Raw genomic sequence first — 20,439 nt, forward strand, 5'->3', positions numbered from 1 at the left:
CGCAGTCCACAAATCAATTCCGCGACAGCAAAATCCACCGTAAAGTCAACATCCCACAAGAATACAACTTGTCTCAGATATGCAATGATTCTATGGACCGCAAATCAGTTATGCAGCGTCATAGAAGTCATCTTCTTCATTGAGACATGATGCACAGACAATCGTGGGACTTTTATTCTACCCTATACTACATGGACACTACAGAATTTCATAGAGTCAACACACCACAACAATCAATTTATCAGTTTCCATTTCAATCCACGAATACCCACTGTGCATTATCAAGAATCACAACAACTAAGAACCCTAGACCTACCCCCATGATATAGATATAGCATTTTCTCCCCTCGAACAATCACCTAATCCATTTCAGTTAATCATAGAGATAAAGTAGAGCAAATGGGGATCATGGATAGAGGGGAAGGAGATTCGTACGAATCAACTAAAACAAAAGAGCATCGGGGATAGAAATTCTTTCCAGATCATTGATGAGATAAGAAGATGCAGTTATTATGCACTTCGGAGCGAAATTCCTGGGTAAAGCGGTTCAAGCTCTTGCTTCTCTCTCTTTATTTTTGTGTTTTGTTCAAACTTTAGAGTAGCAAGGTATGTCGGGAGTGGGAAAGGAGGATGGAGGTGAAGTTTTAATACTTAACAAATCTGCGATGCCTTTTGCTATCTCGAAACAACTTCTGTGATTGCAGAAGCATTTCACAATGCACTTTTACCTGATACGTGCTTGACCAATGCGCGATCATATTCGTGGTCGTAGAACCGTTATGCGGCCCACGAAGTTGACATTCCACCGTATTTTTGAGTGACTTGTTCGGAAACGTCTGACTATTTCTGCGACCAATATGCGGTCCGTAAAATCATTATGCGGTCGCATTTTTGGCCGCAGAAAATCAACCGAAGCTCCATAATTTTCCTTGTGCTTCTTCATCCCACTTAGCTGCATTGTGATTACCCTGCACTATAAAATACCCGTCAAAAATTTCAAAAAAAACAAAAACAAATAAATCTACAAAACAAAAATATAACAATAAATATTTCCAACACATGGGTTGCCTTCGAAGAAGCGCTTGATTTAACGTCGCGGCACAACGATGTTACCCCATTTTGTCAATCAGTTGTGGAGGTTGGTACGGGACCATTTTTCAATTTGAATTGTTCCACCAGCTTCCTTCCTTCAATAGCCCAAGGTAGTACTTCCCCCTTTGGCCATTTATTTTGAAGGTTCGAGTCGCATCCTCAGACACTAATTCAATTGCGCCATAAGGCGAGACACTAAAAAATTTGAATGGGCCAGACCATTTGGACTTTAGTTTCCCCTAAAACAACTTCAACCTTGAGTTGAAGAGTAACACCAAGTCGCCGGATTTGAATTTTCGCTTCAAGATCTTCTTATCTTGAAAAGACTTCATCCTTTCTTTATACATGGTTGCATTCTCATAGGTGTGGAAACAAAACTTCTCCATCTCATTGAGTTGTGTCATTCTTAGTTTAGCAGCTTTGGCTCAGTCAAGGTTTAACTTTTTAAATGCCCACATGGATTTGTGTCCTATCTTCACTGGCAAGTGACAAGCCTTACCAAAAACCAATAGGTAAGGCAATGTTCCAATGGGTGTTTTGAATGCTGTTCGATAAGCCCACAACGCGTCATCTAGCATTCTTGACTCATCGGTCCTGTTTGCATTACTAATTTTTGCTAGAATGTTTTTGATTTCTTGGTTGGAGACTTCAACTTGACCACTTGATTGAAGATGATAAGGGGTGGCCACCTTGTGCTTAATTCCATATTTGTTGAGCAACCCCACAAAGGCTTTGTTGCAAAAGTGAGAACCACCATTACTAAGGATGACCCTTGGGGTTCCAAACCGAGTAAATATGTTCTTCTTCAAGAAGGTGGTTACACTCTTTGCCTCAATATTTGGAAAGGCAACTGCTTTCACCCATTTTGAGACATAGTCCACTGCTACCAAGATATATATCATGCCGTATGAGTTCACATAGGGACCCATGAAATCGATCCCCTACACATCAAAGATATCTACCTCCATCACAAAATTCATAGTAATCTCATGCCTTCTAGAAATTGACCCTTGTCTTTTACATTGATCACATGCCTTGACCATTAGATTTGCATCTTGGTATATCGATGGCCAATAGTAGCCACATTCAAGCACTTTTGCCACCGTATAGTTTCCACTGAAATGACCCCCAACTGGAGAGTCATGACATGCTTTAATAATCGGTGTCACCTCATCTTCCAGAAGACAACACCGAATGATGTTGTCGGCACATATCCGGAATAAAAATGGTTCCTTCCAATAGTATTGCCTACAATCCCTCAAGAACTTTTTCTTTTGATAAGCTTCCAATTCCTCAGGGATAAGACCACTAACCACGAAGTTAGCTATATTGGCATAGTAAGGAGTTGAAGTGCTAGATATTGCCAAAAGTTGTTCATCTAGGAAGGCATCATTGATTTCAAGTTCTCCCTTTGGTCTCCGTGCCTCTTCAAGCCTAGATAAGTGATATGCGACTTGATTTTCCGTTCCTTTCCGATCTTTGGTATCCTTCTTTGTCGTAAGGTAGGAGATAGCAACATGATCGGTAAAGACTATCACCTTGGATCCCATCAAATAGGCCTGGAATTTCTCAAAAGCATAGACAATAGCAAGCAATTCTTGCTCCGTCACAGTGCAGTTCATTTGTGTGTCATTGAATGACTTGCTTGCATATTAGACAGGGTGTAAAATCCTTTTGTGTCATTGACCAAGCACCGCCCCAATAGCCACACCACTTGCATCATACATACGCTCAAATGGAAGAGACCAATTAGGTGTAACAATAATAGGTGCCGTGGTGAGATTTTCTTTCAATTCCTCAAAAGCTTTGAGGCACTTCTCATAGAACACAAATTTAGCCTCATTTTCAAGAAGCTTTCACATGGGACTCGCAATCTTTGAGAAGTCTTTGATAAATTGCCGATAGAAACTGATATCCCCCAAAAAGCTTCAAATAGTTTTGACCGAAGTGGGAGGAGGAAACTTGGAAATAACTTTAATTTTTGCTCGATCAACCTCAACGCCTTTCTTGGAGATTTTTGTGGCCAAGAACAATATCTTCATCCACCATGAAGTGACATTTTTTCCAATTGAGCAAAAGGTTGGTCTCCTCGCATTTTTTGAGTACTTACCTAAGATTATCAAGGCAATATTCGAAGGAATCCCCAACTACAGAGAAGTCATCCATGAATACTTCCAAGAAATCCTCCACCATGTCCGAGAAAATCAATATCATGCATCGTTGAAAGGTAACCGGGGAATTGCATAGCCCAAATGGCATCCGTCTAAATGCAAAGGTCCTATACGGACATGTGAATGACGTCTTATCTTGGCCCTCTAAGGCTATGTTGATTTGGTTGTAGCTGGAGTAACCATCCAAGAAGCAATAAAATGACCTTCCCTCTAGCCGATCAAGCATTTGATCAATTAAAGTCATAGGGAAATGGTCTTTGCAAGTAGCACTATTAAGCTTCCGGTAGTCCATGCAAACTCTCCACCCGATCACCGTCCTCGTTGGAATGAGTTCATCTTTATCATTTTGAATCATGGTCATGCCACCCTTCTTTGGTACATATTGCACCAGACTCACCCCAAGGACTATCGGCAATGGGGTAGACAACCCCGACATCCAACCATTTTATAATTTCTTTCTTCACCACTTCTTGCATGGAAAGGAATAAACCTCCTTTGATGCTCCACACTTGGATTGGTATCTTCCTCAAGTTTGATTTTGTGCTCACAATTACTGATGGGAATCCCTCGGATATCCTCTATCGTCCAACCAATGGCTTGTCTATGCTACCTCAATGTCTCCAATAATTTCTCAACCTGCACATCATTTAACAAAGAAGAAACAATTACGGGTAGAGTTTCGTTAGAGCCAAGGAATTTATACATTATGTGTGATGGTAGTGGCTTGAGTTCAAGTTGTGGCGGCTCAATGATTGAAGGCTTGGTGAGAGGAGTGGCTCTATTCTCCAAGTCAAGGGAAAGCTTCTTTGGTGCATAAGTGTAGGAACCAAACCCTTCCAATGCATTCACTGTCTTCATATATCCTTCTATGTCCTCACCACCAAAATTCATCAACATCGCTGCCAATGCCTTATCAAGGAATTCCTTTTCCATCTTTACCTCAACGGCATCTTCTACCATATCAACAACATCAAGTACTGAGATACTCTTGTATGTATTTGGCAATTTCATACCCTTACTTGCTTGAAAGGTAACTTCTTCGTTATTAACCCGGAATTTTATCTCATTTCTTTTCGAATCCATGAGGGCTCTCCCGGTTGCAAGGAATGGTCTCCCTAAGATGATATGGATCTCTTTATCAGCTGCACAATCAAGAATAATAAAGCCGATAGGGAGGAAAAACTTCCCCACTTTCACAAGCACATCATCCATTATCCCCGCCGGTCGCTTCACTAAGCGATCGGCCATTTGAAACCTCATACTCGTAGGCCTAGGCATTCCCAATCCCGCTTGCTTGTAGATAGAAAGAGGCATTAAGTTGTTGCTAGCCCCATTATCAGAAAGAGCTCGTGCAAAGTCACGCAATCCAATAGTGCATGGAATGGTGAAAGCCCCCAGATCCTCTTTCTTTTGCATGGCGGTTGTTGAAATGATGGAGCCAATTCGGTTGGTGACACTAACCATTTCATTATTGATGGTCTTATTTTTCATGATCAAATCCTTCAAGTATTTAGCAAAACTGGGAATTTCTTGGAATGCTTCCACAAATGAAATGTTCACTGATAATTGCTTTAAGATGTTGTCACGCCCTAACCTCGGGGAGCGTGACCGGCGCTCAACTGAGCGGGCCCGATCAAGCAAGCCTGTTAAACACTTTCTACCCAACTCGCTTATGATGAGAGAAGTCATGTTTTTATTAGCTAAACAGTAGAAGGACCATATATATAGACATTACTAAACCATTTCATTTTGCTACTTCCCTGTTAAGTTTCAAAATACATACATTTTGTGACTTAGTGGAACAAAAATCCAAAATACAATATAATCCGTTTGACCTTTCTAGCACCCATATACAACCCACATAGCGTCCACAGAGCCTCTAAAGATACAAAAGAGTGTAAAGAAGGTGACGGCAACAAGGCCCCGACTATACCTCAAAAAGTACAAAAATATAAACAAAAGATATATTACATGACCCCGGAATGAAATGGGGCTCATCGAGTCCGCTGAGAAGAAGATGCAACACCTATCTGTGATCAACATTGTCTGCTATGGAACCACCTGCATTCATTTAAAGATGCAGCGCCCCCGACAAAAGGGACATTAGTACTGTCGAATAGTACTAGTATGAAAACTAAACACCATTTCAATAAAATGAATAGTAACACAAGGGAAACAGTCAAGAAGCAATATGAACTGTAAGTAACACTAAAACGTCAAGTGAAATATCACTTAGATTTTCAAGTCAATTGCCACCAATATACCACAGTCCACAATACCACTGTGTTCTTACACGGAGTCCGATCTCGGCCCGATCGGCTAAGCCATCTCATTTAAGACATCAACCATATTCACTATTTCATTCACAATACCACCGTGTTATTACACGGAGTCCGATCTCGGCCCGATCGGCTAAGCCATCTCATTTGAGACATCAACCATGTTAACAATACCATCGTGTTATTACACGGAGTCCGATCTCAGCTCGATCGGCTAAGCCATCTCATTTGAGACATCAACCATTTCAATCGATCATCTTACTTCATATTTCTCTCCCATCTTTTCAGCACATTGGCACAAATGGCTTTAATTATAAAGTTGTTCTTGGCACTTGGCCTTATCTCATTATTCGAGTTCTTTTTCATAATCCAATATTATTATTATCATTAATAACAACACGGTTTTCATTCAAGACTCTTGATTTCACATGTGAGCAATTTAGAATTCAAGGCACATAGAGGCTTTTCACACAATTTGGCATAACAGTCTTTAATCGAATTTGACTTGAAGTCTAGGCATAGTAGCACATATTCTAAGTCTTGAACATTTCCTCAGATGATGAAATAACATGATGAAAGCATGTGAATACATATTACACATATATTTGCAAAGCAAGCACATTCGGGATAACAATTTCTAGGATGTTTAATTTGGGACTTACGTCGATTGCATGAATACCGTGGGTTTCAATTCTAAGAAGAGGGCGTTTATCCAACATTCATCAATTGAGCCTCTTAAAACTCTAAATTGTTTCAGAATATTAGAAACTTCAATCTATTTTAGCAATATAGCAAAATTGAACCCAAAATTAGGAAAACGATCATAATTCTAGCTCACTTGAGCATTCTATCAAACACTATGTAAGTATTAAGGTTTCATGGCCCTTTTTATGAAAGACTCCACCAAGCCACACCCCATTCTTTTCTATCTTTAACTCACAACCTCCCCACATACCTTAGGAACACATGCATGCAAGGTAATCACTCCCATCCCCATGAATTACCTTGCTAATGGCCCATTCTAGTTACATTTTGAAATTAAGAGTTTGGGGTGATAGAATCTTACCTCTTAGGAAGAAGACCTAGGTGCCTCTCTTGATAATCTTCAAGGATTTAAGTGAGAATTGAAGAGAAATTTGATGAAGATCACTTTCTCCCTCTAGGACCCTCTCTCTCACTCTAAAAATATCAGAAAATAAGTTCAAAATGGTCCAAGGTAGGTGTTTTAACGGAATAGGGTTGGGTTTAGAAAACCCAAAAATGATGCTCCGAAAAAGGTTCTGCGGTCGCATATGCGACCACATAATGATTATGCAGTCCGCGAAATGACCGCGAATTTTGGTGCCAAAACTGGAAAGGAACTGACCAAGTCTGCGGTCACTATGCGGCCCCGCAGACCTGTTCTGTGGTTGCATAATGCACCGCAGAATGGTTCTGCGGTCGCATAGTGCACCGCAAAACCTCCCTCCGAAAAATACCAAAGCGGGATGTGCGACAAGAGTGTAGCCCCCGAAATGGTTATGTGGTCGCATAATTGGCCGCAAAAATGACATTAAAAATGGCCCAAAAGACTGCTCCACTTTGCGGCCATTCTGCGGTCCGCATAGTGGTTCTGCTCAACCTTTTCATGGATCACATCTTGACCCTTCACCTTCTTCAGAATTCTCTCAACTTCAACAATATTAGGCACCTCAACTTGTGTCTCATCTTCTTGTTAAACATCTTCCACTTCGACTACCCGTTCACTCTCACTTTGAAGTAGTTTCCCACTTCGAGTTGTAATGTCCATACAATGACAGGTTGGGCTACCACCACTATCCTTTGGGTTTGTAATTGTATCACTTGGGAGTGTGCCTTTTGTTTTTGGGTTTGTCCCGATGCGTGCTGAACCGTATCCTTAAGGACAAGGAAATAGGGGTCGTTATACTAACGCTCTCTGATATGGTCATATAGAGAAGACCGAGAAACCACACAGGCAAGAACTATATTGGGCTCCGAAACATCCAATCTAACAAACTGGTTGGCTAAAGCCTGAACCTCCAATGCTAATGGCCTCTCCGTTGTCGGCAGATATGCTAAACTACCCAAACTCTCCGCCTTTCGCTGCAAGGCATCGACCACCACATTGGCCTTCCTGGGATGATATAGAATGGTGATATCATAGTCCTTAAGTAGTTCTAACCACCTCCGCTACCCCAAGTTAAGATCTTTCTGTTTGAACAAATGTTGTAGACTCCGGTGGTCGGTAAAGACCTCACAATGGACACCGTACAAATAATGCGGCCATATCTTTAGTGCATGAACAATGGTTGCCAACTCCAAGTCGTGGACTGGATAATTCTTTTCACGGGTCTTTAGTTGTTGAGAGGCATAGGTAATCACCCTACCGTCTTGCATCAACACCGCACCAAGGCCAACATATGACACATCACAATACATAATATAAGACCCCGAACCCGTAGGTAATGCCAACACTGGGGTTGTAGTCAAAACAGTCTTGAGCTTTTGAAAGCTCACCTCACACTCCTCGGACCATCTGAAAGGAGCACTCTTCTAGGTCAATCTGATCATAGGTGCAGTTATAGATGAAAAACCCTCTATGAAACGACGATAATACCCAGCCAAACCAAGGAAACTCCGGATCTCAGTAGTTGAAGACGGTCTGGGCCAATTCTGCACCACCTCAATTTTTTTTTCTGATATACCTTGATCCCCTTACTCAACACCACATGACCCAAAAATGCCACCGAATCAAGCCAGAATTCACGGTTTGAGAATTTTGCATACAACTTCTTCTCTCTCAAGGTCTAGAGCACGATCCTCAAGTGCTGCTCATGATCTTCCCGACTGCAGGAGTACATCAAGATGTCATCAATAAACACAATGATGAATGAATCAAGATAGGGCTAGAATACACTGTTCATCATGTGCATAAATATTGCTAGGGCGTTGGTTAGCCCAAATGACATCACAAGGAACTCGTAGTGACCATACCAAGTCCTAAAGGCAGTCTTCAGAATATCCAAATCCCGAATCTTCAGCTGATGATAACCCGACCGCAAATCAATCCTTGAGAACACTCTGGTACCCTGTAGCTGATTAAATAAATCATCAATGCGTGGAAATGGATACATGTTCTTCACTATAACCTTGTTCAACTGCCAATAATCAATACATATGCGCATATAACTGTAAGGCCCCATAAAAGTTCACCTAGAACCCGGGGTTTCGTGATGTCAAGGTGGACTTATGTGTTTATGATTCTAGAGATTCTTCGCGGTGAGCTTGCTCGTTGTGGTACGGACTTTTTGGGTTGATCAGTGTAATGGGGAGTTGAAGAAAAATATTGGAAGAGCAGGGCATTTCTGCGGTCCACTATGCGACAACAAAATCACTCTGCGAGCCGCAGATCGACCGCAGAGTGCAACATAAAAATGGCCAATTTTTGAAGGTCGTTTTGCGGTCCAATATGCAACCGCATAATGCTTTCGCGGGCCGTACAATCCATCGCAGATTCAGCATGAAGATTTTCGGATGGGAGTTCTACGATGCATTATGCGACTGTAGAACTGATCTACGAATCGCAGACCTACCGCAGACCTGACCCGAACAGCCCAGTTCTTGACATCACTTCTGCGGCCCATTTTGTGGACTGCATATCCATTCTGCGGTCCACTTTGTGACTGCAGAGCTGTGTTTGAGGGTCCATTTTCTGGTTTTTATAACCCGACCCTATTTCAATATATAGTCGTTAAGGGCCATTTGTAAAGTAAAAATATGATATTTTGGGAGTGACGAAGTGCTCTAGAGTGAGAGGGGGTTCCTAAACTAATTGTTCATCAATTCTTGCTCAATACTTGGAGAATTAACAAGGAAAACTCATTAGGTCTTCATCTTAGTGGTAAGATTCTACTCCCTAGCCTTTAATTTCGGGATGTAATTGAAAATAGGTAATGAGAAAAGCAATTCACGGGTGTGGGAGCTGTTCATTATGCATGCATGTAGTATCAAGGTTTGTGAGAAGATTGTTGAGCGCAATTGGGTAGACTTTGGGTAGTGCGATGAAGGAATCCACCATAGGAGGACCTCGAAATCATAATGCCCACCTAGTGTTTGATAAAATGCTCAAATGAGCTGGAACCATGAACTCCTTCCTAATTTGTGTTAAATTTTGTTATATTTCCAAATATATCAAAGTGTCTAGGATTTCCAAATCATTGTAGTAATTTAATGAAGCTCAAGGCGAGGTATGTTGGCTAAACGTCTCTCTTAGAATTTAATCCCACAATGTTCTTGTAAACCCCTAGTTGATCATTATAAATTTCACTATTCCGAATGCTTTTATCTTATTGTGTAATCCTTCGAGAATGTGATCTAGGTATGGGCTATGTGTTAACATGCTATGACTTCAAGACGTGATTCTATTGAAAGCTATCATGTCGAATTGTGTAAGAAATCTCATTGTGCCTAAGACCCTTATTTGCTCACATGTGTATTTAAAGTCTTGAATAGACATGCCTTGTTGTTGATAATCCTTGATGGTGTTTGAAAGCAAAAGAAGTGAGCATGAGATATGAAATACGGCCAACGTGCCGAGAGTGATATTACAATATAGGCCACTAGTGCCAATGAAATGAAGAGAAGTGTAAAAGACATTGAAATGAGCTGTAAATTCTTTAAATAATAAATGCCTTGGGAGTATCATTTAGTCACCAAGGAAGGGTAGGTTGAAATGACCTAACCCCAAAACTACACGTGTCGGTGTAGGAGTGAGTGAGGGGTAGAATCCCCATGTGAGATGGTGAGAGTTTTCCCCGAATATGGGATGAGATTGATGTGTTGAGATAATTCCCCTTAAATAGGATGAATGATGATTGCTAGCAGAATGGGAGGTGACGTCGACCCACGCAGCATTGTAGTGAGACGGCTTAGCCGATCTGGCTGAGTTCGGATGCCATGTCGTGCACATGGTAGTATTATGAGTGGACGTCTCGGGGTGAGACAGCTTAGCCGATCGCACTGAGATCAGACACCGTGCCAAAAGCATGGTGGTGTATCAGTACTAAAGATCTCCCAACTTAAAATATTGAAACATGTTTGAAATTTATTCTTTCTCCTAACTTGGTACTTTAATATTGATGAGGCCCTCATTGATTTTATGTTTCTTTATCATTGTACTGTTACTCGTTCTAATGAGGGTGTGTTTAGTTTTCATACTAGTACTATTCCATATGTACTAACGTCCCTCTTTCCGGGTGCGCTGCATCTTTAATGGATGCAGGTGGTTTTACAACGGGCGGCATTGAGCAGTGATAGCAGTAGACCCTCTCCTCAGCTGACTTGGTGAGCCCCAATTCATTTTGGGTTCATGTATCTTTTGTCCTTTGTAGATAGCATTTTGAGGTATAGCTGGGGCCTTGTCGCCAGCACTGTCATAACACTCTTTGGTTTCTGTTAGAGGCTCCGTAGACATGGTGTGGGTTGTATATTGGTGTTGGGAAAGTCAAATTTAAAATGTTGTATTTGTATCACATGTTACACTTCAAACTCTGAGTGTGTAATGTATTTTGAGACTTATGAATGGAGTAACCATGGTAATAAAATGGTGTTGTTTGCGTGACCTTCTTATTGTCTAATTAATGAAATGTATCTTCTCTTTATTCTTGGGTAAGTTGGGAAGACGCAATTGTGCAGGCTTGCTCGACCGGGATATCTCGATTGAGCACCTGTCGCGCTCCCCGAGGTCGGGGCGTGACAAGAACCATCCTTCTTCTTCACAAACAAGATTGGAGCACCCCACGACGATACACTAGGCTGAATGAAACACTTATAAAAAAACTCTTGCAACTGCTCCTTTAACTCCTTCAGCTCCGCTGGGGCCATACGATATGGTGGAGTAGAAATGGGCTGAGTGCCTGGCAATAAGTAAACACCAATATCTCTCACAAAGGCTAGATGGAAAGTCTCTCACTACCAGAACTGACTCAACGGTAGGCGTATCAGCACTAATATCTCTCACGAAGGCTAGATAAGCATTACACCCATTCTCAATCATCAGCTGAGCCTTTAAAAATGATACAACCCTGCTAGGAACATAATATAATGCACCCCTCCACTCCAACTGTGGTAAACCTCGCATAGCCAATGTCACAGTCTTGGCGTGACAATCTAGAATAGCATAATAGGGCTACAACCAGTCCATACCCAAGATAACATCAAAGTCTACCATACTAAGTAACAGTAGATCAACTCTGGTCTCAAAACCACGAATAACAACAAAACACGACCGATACACATGGTCCACAACACTAGAATCTCCCACAGGCGTGGACAAATTAAATAGGAGAACTCAAAGAATAAGGAGATATGTCCAAATACGGAGCAAAGTAAGATGACACATATGAATAAGTGGATGCTGGATCAAATAAGATTGATACATCTCTATTGCAAACCAGAACCATACCTGTAATTACTGAGTCTGAAGCAATTGCCTCTGTCCTACCCGGAAAAGCATAAAATCTGGCATGGCCTCCCCCTCTTGGGCGACCTCTACCCGTCCCTCCCCCACCTCTAGCTGGCTGTGCGGGTGGAGAGACAACTGGGGCAGCAACTATAGCCTGGAAAGTCTATAGACCTGACAGAATCTGTGAAGCCTGGGTAGCCTGTGGAGGTGCACCCCTCATGAGCCTGGGTATTCTGTGGCGGGTATTACCATACTCAAAGCAAGCTCTCGGTGGGCGTAGACGCTGGGACTAACTCGGGCCTGGTTGGCTGGACTAACCGCTGAAGGCACACCCGTACAGGAGGTGCACTAGAAAGTGGCTGAGAAAAGTGTGCAACCTTATACCTCGGAACAATCGGAGCACCACTAGAAGCTGGAAGTGGTGAATGAACTGGACGGCTCACATAGCCTCTACCATGACGGGCTGTAGCTACAGTGCGATCACCACTAAATCCTCCTGTACCACGGGGCTTCTTGGCTTCCTGATCATCTCTCTCACAGTCCCACATACACTCCAATCTCTTTGCAATGTCAACCACCTACTGATATGAAGTAGATATCTCTAACTCTCTTGCCATGCTGAATCTAATACCATAGTTGAGCCCCTCGATAAATTGATAGACTCACTCTCTGACTGTAGAAACCAAGGCAGGTACATGTCTGGAAAAATCACTAAACCGGACAGCATACTCCGACACTGTCATAGTGCCCTGGCGCAACTGCTCAAACTTCACGTGCCATGCATCCTTAAGGGTCTGAGGGACAAACTCTTTCAAGAATAACTCTGAAAACCAAGTCCATGTAAGTGAAGCTGCCTCGGCTGACTACCCTCCTCGTATACTCGCCACCACTAGTACGCCGCTCCGGACAACTGGAAAGTAGTGAAAGCTACCCCGCTCGTCTCCACGATACCCATAGTGCGGTGAATACGGTGGCACTTCTCAAGAAAACCATGTGCATCCTCTGAAGCTAAACCATTAAAAGTAGGAGGGTGGTAATTCTTGCACCTCTCGAGCCTAAGCTACTCCTCCTCAGATGTTGTTGCCCTAACCACGGGCTGAACTGAAGCAACAAGTTGTACCGGTATAACCTTTGGGACCTGATCAACTTGGACCCGCCGCTTTTGGGTACGGGCTGCGGGAGTTTGTGCTTCTCCCCCAACCTGGTAGGTGGTTGGTACAAGTAGGCTCAACCCTGCCTGAGCTAAGATACCGAACATGCTCAAGAACTGTGCGAGGATCTCCTGAAGTCCAGGGGTGGCAACAGGCTCCTCGGGTGCCTGTCGACCAACTGGAGCTACTGATGGCTCATATGTCGCGGCTCGGGCAGGTGCTCTGGCTGCACCACGTGCCCCTCCTCTACCCCGGCCCCGATCTCTCGTGGCTCTAGCAGGGGCCGCGGGTGCCTGATCGTCGGATCCAGTCATGTGTGTCCTCACCATCCTTGAGAGAATAGAAAGTCAAAGATTTAGTTTTCGAAGTCAACCAATTCGCACGATAAGGAATTAAATAAGTGAAGTTTTTCCTAACAGTTCTGTAGCCTCTCGAAGATAAGTACAGATATCTCCGTATCGATTCGCAAGACTCCACTAAACCTGGAGCTCTGATACCAACTTGTGACGACCCTAATTTCCCTCTATAGGATGCCGTGTCGGCACCTATTCTCTACGACTAGGTAAACCTAACAAATAATAATAACTTGGCATAAACAACTATCAAAATGCTAAAACAAAGTTGAATAACTGATATAACCTTCCAATACAAACATAATATCAGCAATACGATCCCCAAAACCGGTGGAACTGAGTCATAAGCTCTATAGAGTAAACTAGGATAACGACTACATCCCTTTCTAAAAGAACCACAACAGTAAATAGAATAAAAGGGAAGGTGACTCTGAGGCCTGCAGACGTGGAGCAGGTATACCTTGAAGTCTCCCAAGCAGCAATTCAATCAACTCTAGTATCTGGCACGGGCAGACGTACTTGGATCTGCACAAAAAAGTGCAGAAGCGTAGTATGAGTACACCACGATGGTACCCAGTAAGTATCAAGCCTAACCTCAGTAGAGTAGTGACAAGGCCAGGTCAAGACACCTACCAGGATATAGATAAGCAGTATGAAAATGTAATACAAATATAAAACTGAAAGCGAAGAAATAACTAATACGAAACAAGATAGTAACATAGAGTAATAAAGGAAATTAAACATGGAAATAGCATAAAAGACACAACTAAAGAGAACTAAAATGCTCATATACGGACAACAACTGCTAGAACAATAAATAATGAAACAACAAGAAATGTTCCCACCAAAACTCTTTGAAACATGAAATAAACAGCAAGAATCACAACGAGGTATCGCCTCGTGTATAATGAAATCACAACCGAGGTACAGCCTCGTATAATCAAGAATCACAACTGAGGTACTGCTTTGTATTCACATTTTTCAATTTCAATCACAATCTTTCCTTATACCGCCTTACATTTGAAATAGGTTTTAAAAAATAGTTTTCCCAAAATAGCTACATGCACTTTAGCCGACCTTATGACGCCGTGTGGCTTCACGTAGTTCCCCTACAAGCAACACGCACATAAGTACCACCTTATACTGCCATATGCATATCAACCCCAAGCCTTATACCGCCGCATGTGCGTCAATATCACATTACAATAACAACTCACACAACATGTGCCCATATATCACAATTTGCCAACAATATACAATATTAATTCTTCCACAACAATATCCCACGGCTCCACCACAACGGGTACGAGAATATAAACAACAACAATGAATGTAAAATGCTAAAAAGGACAATGTTTCAACAATAACAATTTCGCCTCAACGTGATAACGACTTTCACCACTTCAACACCAATAACTCAACAATGAGAGACAATGCATAACCATGATGTTAAATAAGAATAACTCACAATGGAAGAGATAACGTGTAGCAATGACTTCAAATAATGGGAGTCTACAATGAAAGAGATAACATGAACAATAACTTTAATTAATGGTAATCGACAATAAAAGAGGTAACATGAACAATAACTTCAAATAATGATAATCAACAATGAAAGAGATAACATGTATAATGAATTCAATTAATATCATCAGCAATGAAAGAGATAACATATATAATGACTTCAAATAATGTTAATCAACAATGAAGATATATCATGTGACAATAAAAGAGGCAACAAGTTCAACTAAAGCATGAGAGCGAATTATCAATTAGGAGGTAGAACAAGTGTTAACGAAATCATTTAGGGCATGTAAGGATAGACTAACACAAGTATGAATATATTGACTAAGAGAATTAGAACACGGTATGGCATTCAATGAAAGCATGGAAATAGTCTATGTAGCCTAAACTGGTCAGATACCATGTACAACCCGTGTACCCACTCATCACCTTGCGTACACGGATTTCACTTAACACAATTTAATCAAACAATACCAATCCTAAGGGGTAGTTTTTTCACACGAAGTTAGGCAAGACACTGACATCAACTAGGCCAATTCAACACTCGAAAATAGCTTTTCACTTAAACTCCGCCTCCACACGGCTCAAATCTATTCAAAATCAACTTAATATCATCAAACAATGCTAGGAAATTCAATTCCAATAGATAAAGCTAAGATCTTTACATTTTTCCCAAAAAAGTCAACAAAAGTCAACCCGAGGTTCGCCCCGGTCATAACCCGGGTCCAATGGTAGATTTCGTCTTCCCATTACCCCACGAGTTCATATATGTGATTAGTTTCAAAATTCAAGTCCAAATGGACTCTCAAAACGCAAATTCTTATTTTTCAAAAACTTGATAAAGTTTCACAAATTTTAACTTTGATTCACATGATTTTGATGTTAAAATCTAAGATATGTTGATGGAATATGATTAGAAATGGATTAGAATCACTTACCCAAGGTTTGTAGGTAAACATCCCCTCTCCAAATCGCCTCCTACCGAGTCTAAGGTTCAAAATGAGAGAATGAGTTCAAAAATCCAGTCTTCCAACCCTTTAACCAACTGCAGATGTTGCATTTGTATCGCAGGGTTTGCATTTGTGAGCCCTCACAATTGCGTATCAAGGCTCACATTTGCAAACCCTCATAATTGCATACCAAGGCTCTCATTTGTGAACCCTGTCAGTCTCATGAAATCTCGCAATTGTGAGAGTCTTCACAATTGCGAACTGGCCTTCGTCGCAAAAGCGAACAATTGTTCGCAATTGCGAACACTGTCCAATTTCTACTGCCTTCACAAATGTGAAGGGGAAGTCGCATTTGCGACAACTTCCCCTCTTCTATCACTTCGCAAATGTGACCCTGGTGTTCGCATTTGCGACACCAGAGCACCAAACACCATATTTTTTCATTTTCAGTCCAAACCACTCCGGAACATGTCTGAAACTCATTTGAGCCCTCGGGTCTCCAAACCAAACATTTACACATGTCTAAAAACATCATACAAACTGTCTTGCGTGATCAAAACACAAAAATGACATCTAAAACTACTAATTGAACTCTAAAACGCATGAATTTCAAAGAAAATTTCAAGATCTTCTAGAATTACAACTAAACGTTCGAATCATATCAAATCAACTCCAAACAACACCAAATTATGCAGACAAGTTCTAAATATCATAACAGACCTATTCCAAGTCCCAAAATCAAATACCAAGCTCGATGGCTAAATGTCAACCTACGGTCAAACTTTTCAACTTCAAATTGCCAACTTTCTGTAAATCAACACAAATCAACCTACGAACTTCCAAATTAAATTTCGGACATATGCCCAAGACCGAAATCACGATACGAAACTATTAGAGCCATAAAAATACTGTTTTAGAGTCGTTTTCACAAATGTCAAAGTTTGGTCAATATTTTCTAATTTAAACTTCTAAGTGAAGAATCGAGGGTCCACATCAACTCGAAAGCTTCCCGGAACGAAACTAACCGACCCCGCAAGTCATAAAATCGTAAACACTCATGTGTGAAGCATAAAAAGGGATAACGGGGTGCAATTACACAAAACAACCGATAGGGTCGTACAACTGTCCTTCTTTATTTGATCTTTTTAGGAACCTAGGCAAGCTAAAAACCATAGCTAATTAAAAGAATTAGTGTTCCTACATTAGTTAAATAATTTCAATGTACTTAAGTTAATTATTTTTATTGTACAATTTCATCTTCACTCATGCTAACCTTTTTATGAAGTTTCTTTTCGAGGTTTTAAAACAAATTCAAAGTTGACAACTCTCTTTCTTTAAAAGCCAAAATCGAGAAAATGATTTCAAGGGCAGTTTTATACAAACCAAAATGAAACACAGTTGCAATCAACGAATATTTCAAAAGATCTTTCTTCTAAACTTGATATAAGATTCGAAATCAATCTTCAAGGTATACCTAAAGTCTACTTCTTTAATAGACCTTACTTTACTAAAGTTACACAAATGGCCATTTTATTTCAAAGGTAAAGTATTTTAAACCCAACCATATTTACAAAATTTACAAACATAAACACTATAAATACACTTCCAAAATTCTTTCAATTATGTAGACATATTAAAGGGCTTTTACAGATGAAACCTATACTCTCTTTTCAAAGTGCATATACTATCTTTCTTCCAAAATGATAAGTTTTATACATGACATAGAGTAAGCTACACACTTTTAACCACTAACTAATGTAGAATATAGATATTTAATTCTCTAAACCTAGTCTAAGTCCTTTGGAGCTACCTTAGGTAGATTCTAGGGGGTGCCTAACACCTTCCCCGTAGAAGAACAAGAACCCTTACCCAAATCTCACCAATTAGTAGACTAATAGGATAATGATCTATTAACTAGATAGGTACCCTAGTATACCTTTAAATATTTAGTGGCGACTCTCTTTCATCAACAACAAGGAATCTACTAGTTGAATCTTGTTTTGACTCATGCAAAAAAGGGTGCAACAACATGGCGACTCTACTGGATTCCCATTCAAATAGGATCCATACAAGGAAAATCACTTTCCATTCGTTGGTCGACACACAATTAGGAAAGCCACCCTAATGTCAACGGGTTATGCACCCAACAACATGACTTTTGTGGAACGATGAACCAATCCTGATGAGACGCTAAAGATCCAGAGCAAACACTTACCAAACCCTTTTTTCACCTCTCCAGAATGGAAATCAACCACAACATCCCCAAAGTTAATATGGTCATGAGAGCATCGCATAAGACGAAACAATGGTGGAGGAACATTTGCCGAGACCATAGAGATGAGATCAAGACGTACTTAGGAGCATTGACTGCTTTACTGAAGATCCGAGCCAACAAGGATCTTACCAGACTACTGATGGATTTCTAGGATCTAGCCAAAGTGGTTTTCATGTTCATCGACTGTGAATTAGTTCAAACACTGGAAGAGGTCACTAGCTTTATAGAGCTGACGTTTGCTGGGAGAAAGCCATACTGCTAGTTACCATGCTGAGAAGCGCAAAACACACACTTAAATATGCTCGTTAGTGGAATATAGTATAATATAATATCGTATCCACAGGGATTGGAGTTAAACAATATTATCGTAGTTTGTAGCTAGATTGCTATCCAAGATAATCAACAGTTTAGAATTATGTGATTAAAGCTAAAATTACTAATAAGAACTAGAGCTAATTGACTAATGACAATCGAACACAAGTAAGCAAGGAAGATATCAATGGGAGAAAATAGGAATCGATTGGATAAGTGCAAGATAAATGTCTGGGATTTTACTCTAGTTAAGTCACTTCTAATATTCAAGTGAGTCTCTTGAATTCACTCAATTATTAGTTCAAACGTTTAGTAGAAACTCCTCTCTGGATTAAGTCTCAACCTCACAATATGAACCAATTTAAGCTCGGTGAAGATATGTACGATTTCGTAATGGATTGGTCTTTAGGAGAACCTCTCTTGATTATCCTCCTAACTAGGTCTAATCAACAATTCAACTAGCCTCTTTCAATTACCAAGAAGAATTAATGAATTCAACCAAAAAGATAATTCAAAGATATCACAAGTTATGGCTCTCTCGATTACATGAACATGTGAATATAGATGCAACAATTAAAATACCTAAAATGATTCAATACATAAAAACTAGAGTTAATATCCATAAATAGATATCAATACACCAAATCCATCAATCCCTAAAGAGAACTACTCCATAGATATGGAGTAATTCATAACAAATATAGTTAAAGTATAGAAAAACATAAAACAATCCAAACTTGTGTCTTGAGTGAGGATTGAATGATGAATTCCTTGTGCTTTTCCTTCTCCACCTTCTCTCTCGCCTCCTTCAGTCTTAGATGTGTCAAAAGTCGCAAAAATAACATTTTCCATGTATTTATACAAGTAGGGTCGGGCCAAGATAAAAATACCTTCTCCTTCGCAAAATAGGAAAATACTATGTAAAAATTGCACAGGTGCATCGCATGGGGAGACACGCCATACGGGGCATTAGTGGGGATTTTCAGAGAGTTGATTTCTGACAGACGACAAGATTTGTACAAGCATGGCGCGCCACGCGCCGCAGTTGCACACTTTTCTTAGAGTCTGACTTTTTGCTTCGATTTTGACATCCAGACGTGGTGATCGACCCCCAAACGCGATTCCGGCTTAATCCCTTGGGCTTCTACTCAGACCTCAGAGCTCCAAATAGCTCAAATTCATTCCATAATGTCTACATAGCTCGAAATCCTCCTAAAAAGCATAAAATACATAATTAGTGTAGAATTAAAGCTCAAACTCAATTAAAGTGCAGTAAATTAGAGTGCAATAAGCGACTAAAATACGAGATTATATCCTACCATCACATGCCTTGTCACAGGTTCCTCGACGCTTTGGGTAAAACAGGTAGCCAAAATGTAAGGATCATTGAAGACGGATGGGTGAGCTTGGACCAATTGTTTGACAGATCTGGACGCCGAGAGAGTTACGAGTGGCATATGGATGAGTTCAAATGTGATAAAGCGACATGGAAATGTCTCTGTCCTTTAACATTCTCTTTGGCATTATTAGGATTACTGGTTTTCCCATAGAGGAGAGGGAGAATCAACATCAACTTCCTACTCGTGGTCTTGGCAACATTTTGGGGCAATCTCCAAGTCAACTTGGTGCCTATGATATTGGCAAAAACACTCAGAGCACTGTCTGCATCTTTCTAAGGGTACGATTTCTTCAAAGGTTGCAACGTGTTACTCCAAATATGGGCCACAGAACACTTCTTTCAAAGAGAGGCCACTGTCGACTATTTTATGGGTGTTAGAAATATGATTAGAAGTCACAAAGAGAGAATGAGGCTGGGTCTCACCGCACAAGCATGAAGAATGGAGAGACATGTTGATAAATTTGAGTGGG

General features: G+C 40.8%; 1 long non-coding RNA gene across 1 annotated transcript; it reads left to right on the forward strand.

The window, feature by feature from the left end:
* Positions 1-62: 62 nt before the first annotated feature.
* Positions 63-11,162, forward strand: LOC138896649 (uncharacterized). The gene is made up of 2 exons (XR_011410031.1): positions 63-537; positions 10,824-11,162. It is a non-coding gene; the product is annotated as an uncharacterized lncRNA (long non-coding RNA).
* Positions 11,163-20,439: the final 9,277 nt, after the last annotated feature.

Source organism: Nicotiana tomentosiformis, chromosome 8 (genome assembly GCF_000390325.3).
Source record: "Nicotiana tomentosiformis chromosome 8, ASM39032v3, whole genome shotgun sequence".
NCBI lineage: Eukaryota > Viridiplantae > Streptophyta > Magnoliopsida > Solanales > Solanaceae > Nicotiana > Nicotiana tomentosiformis.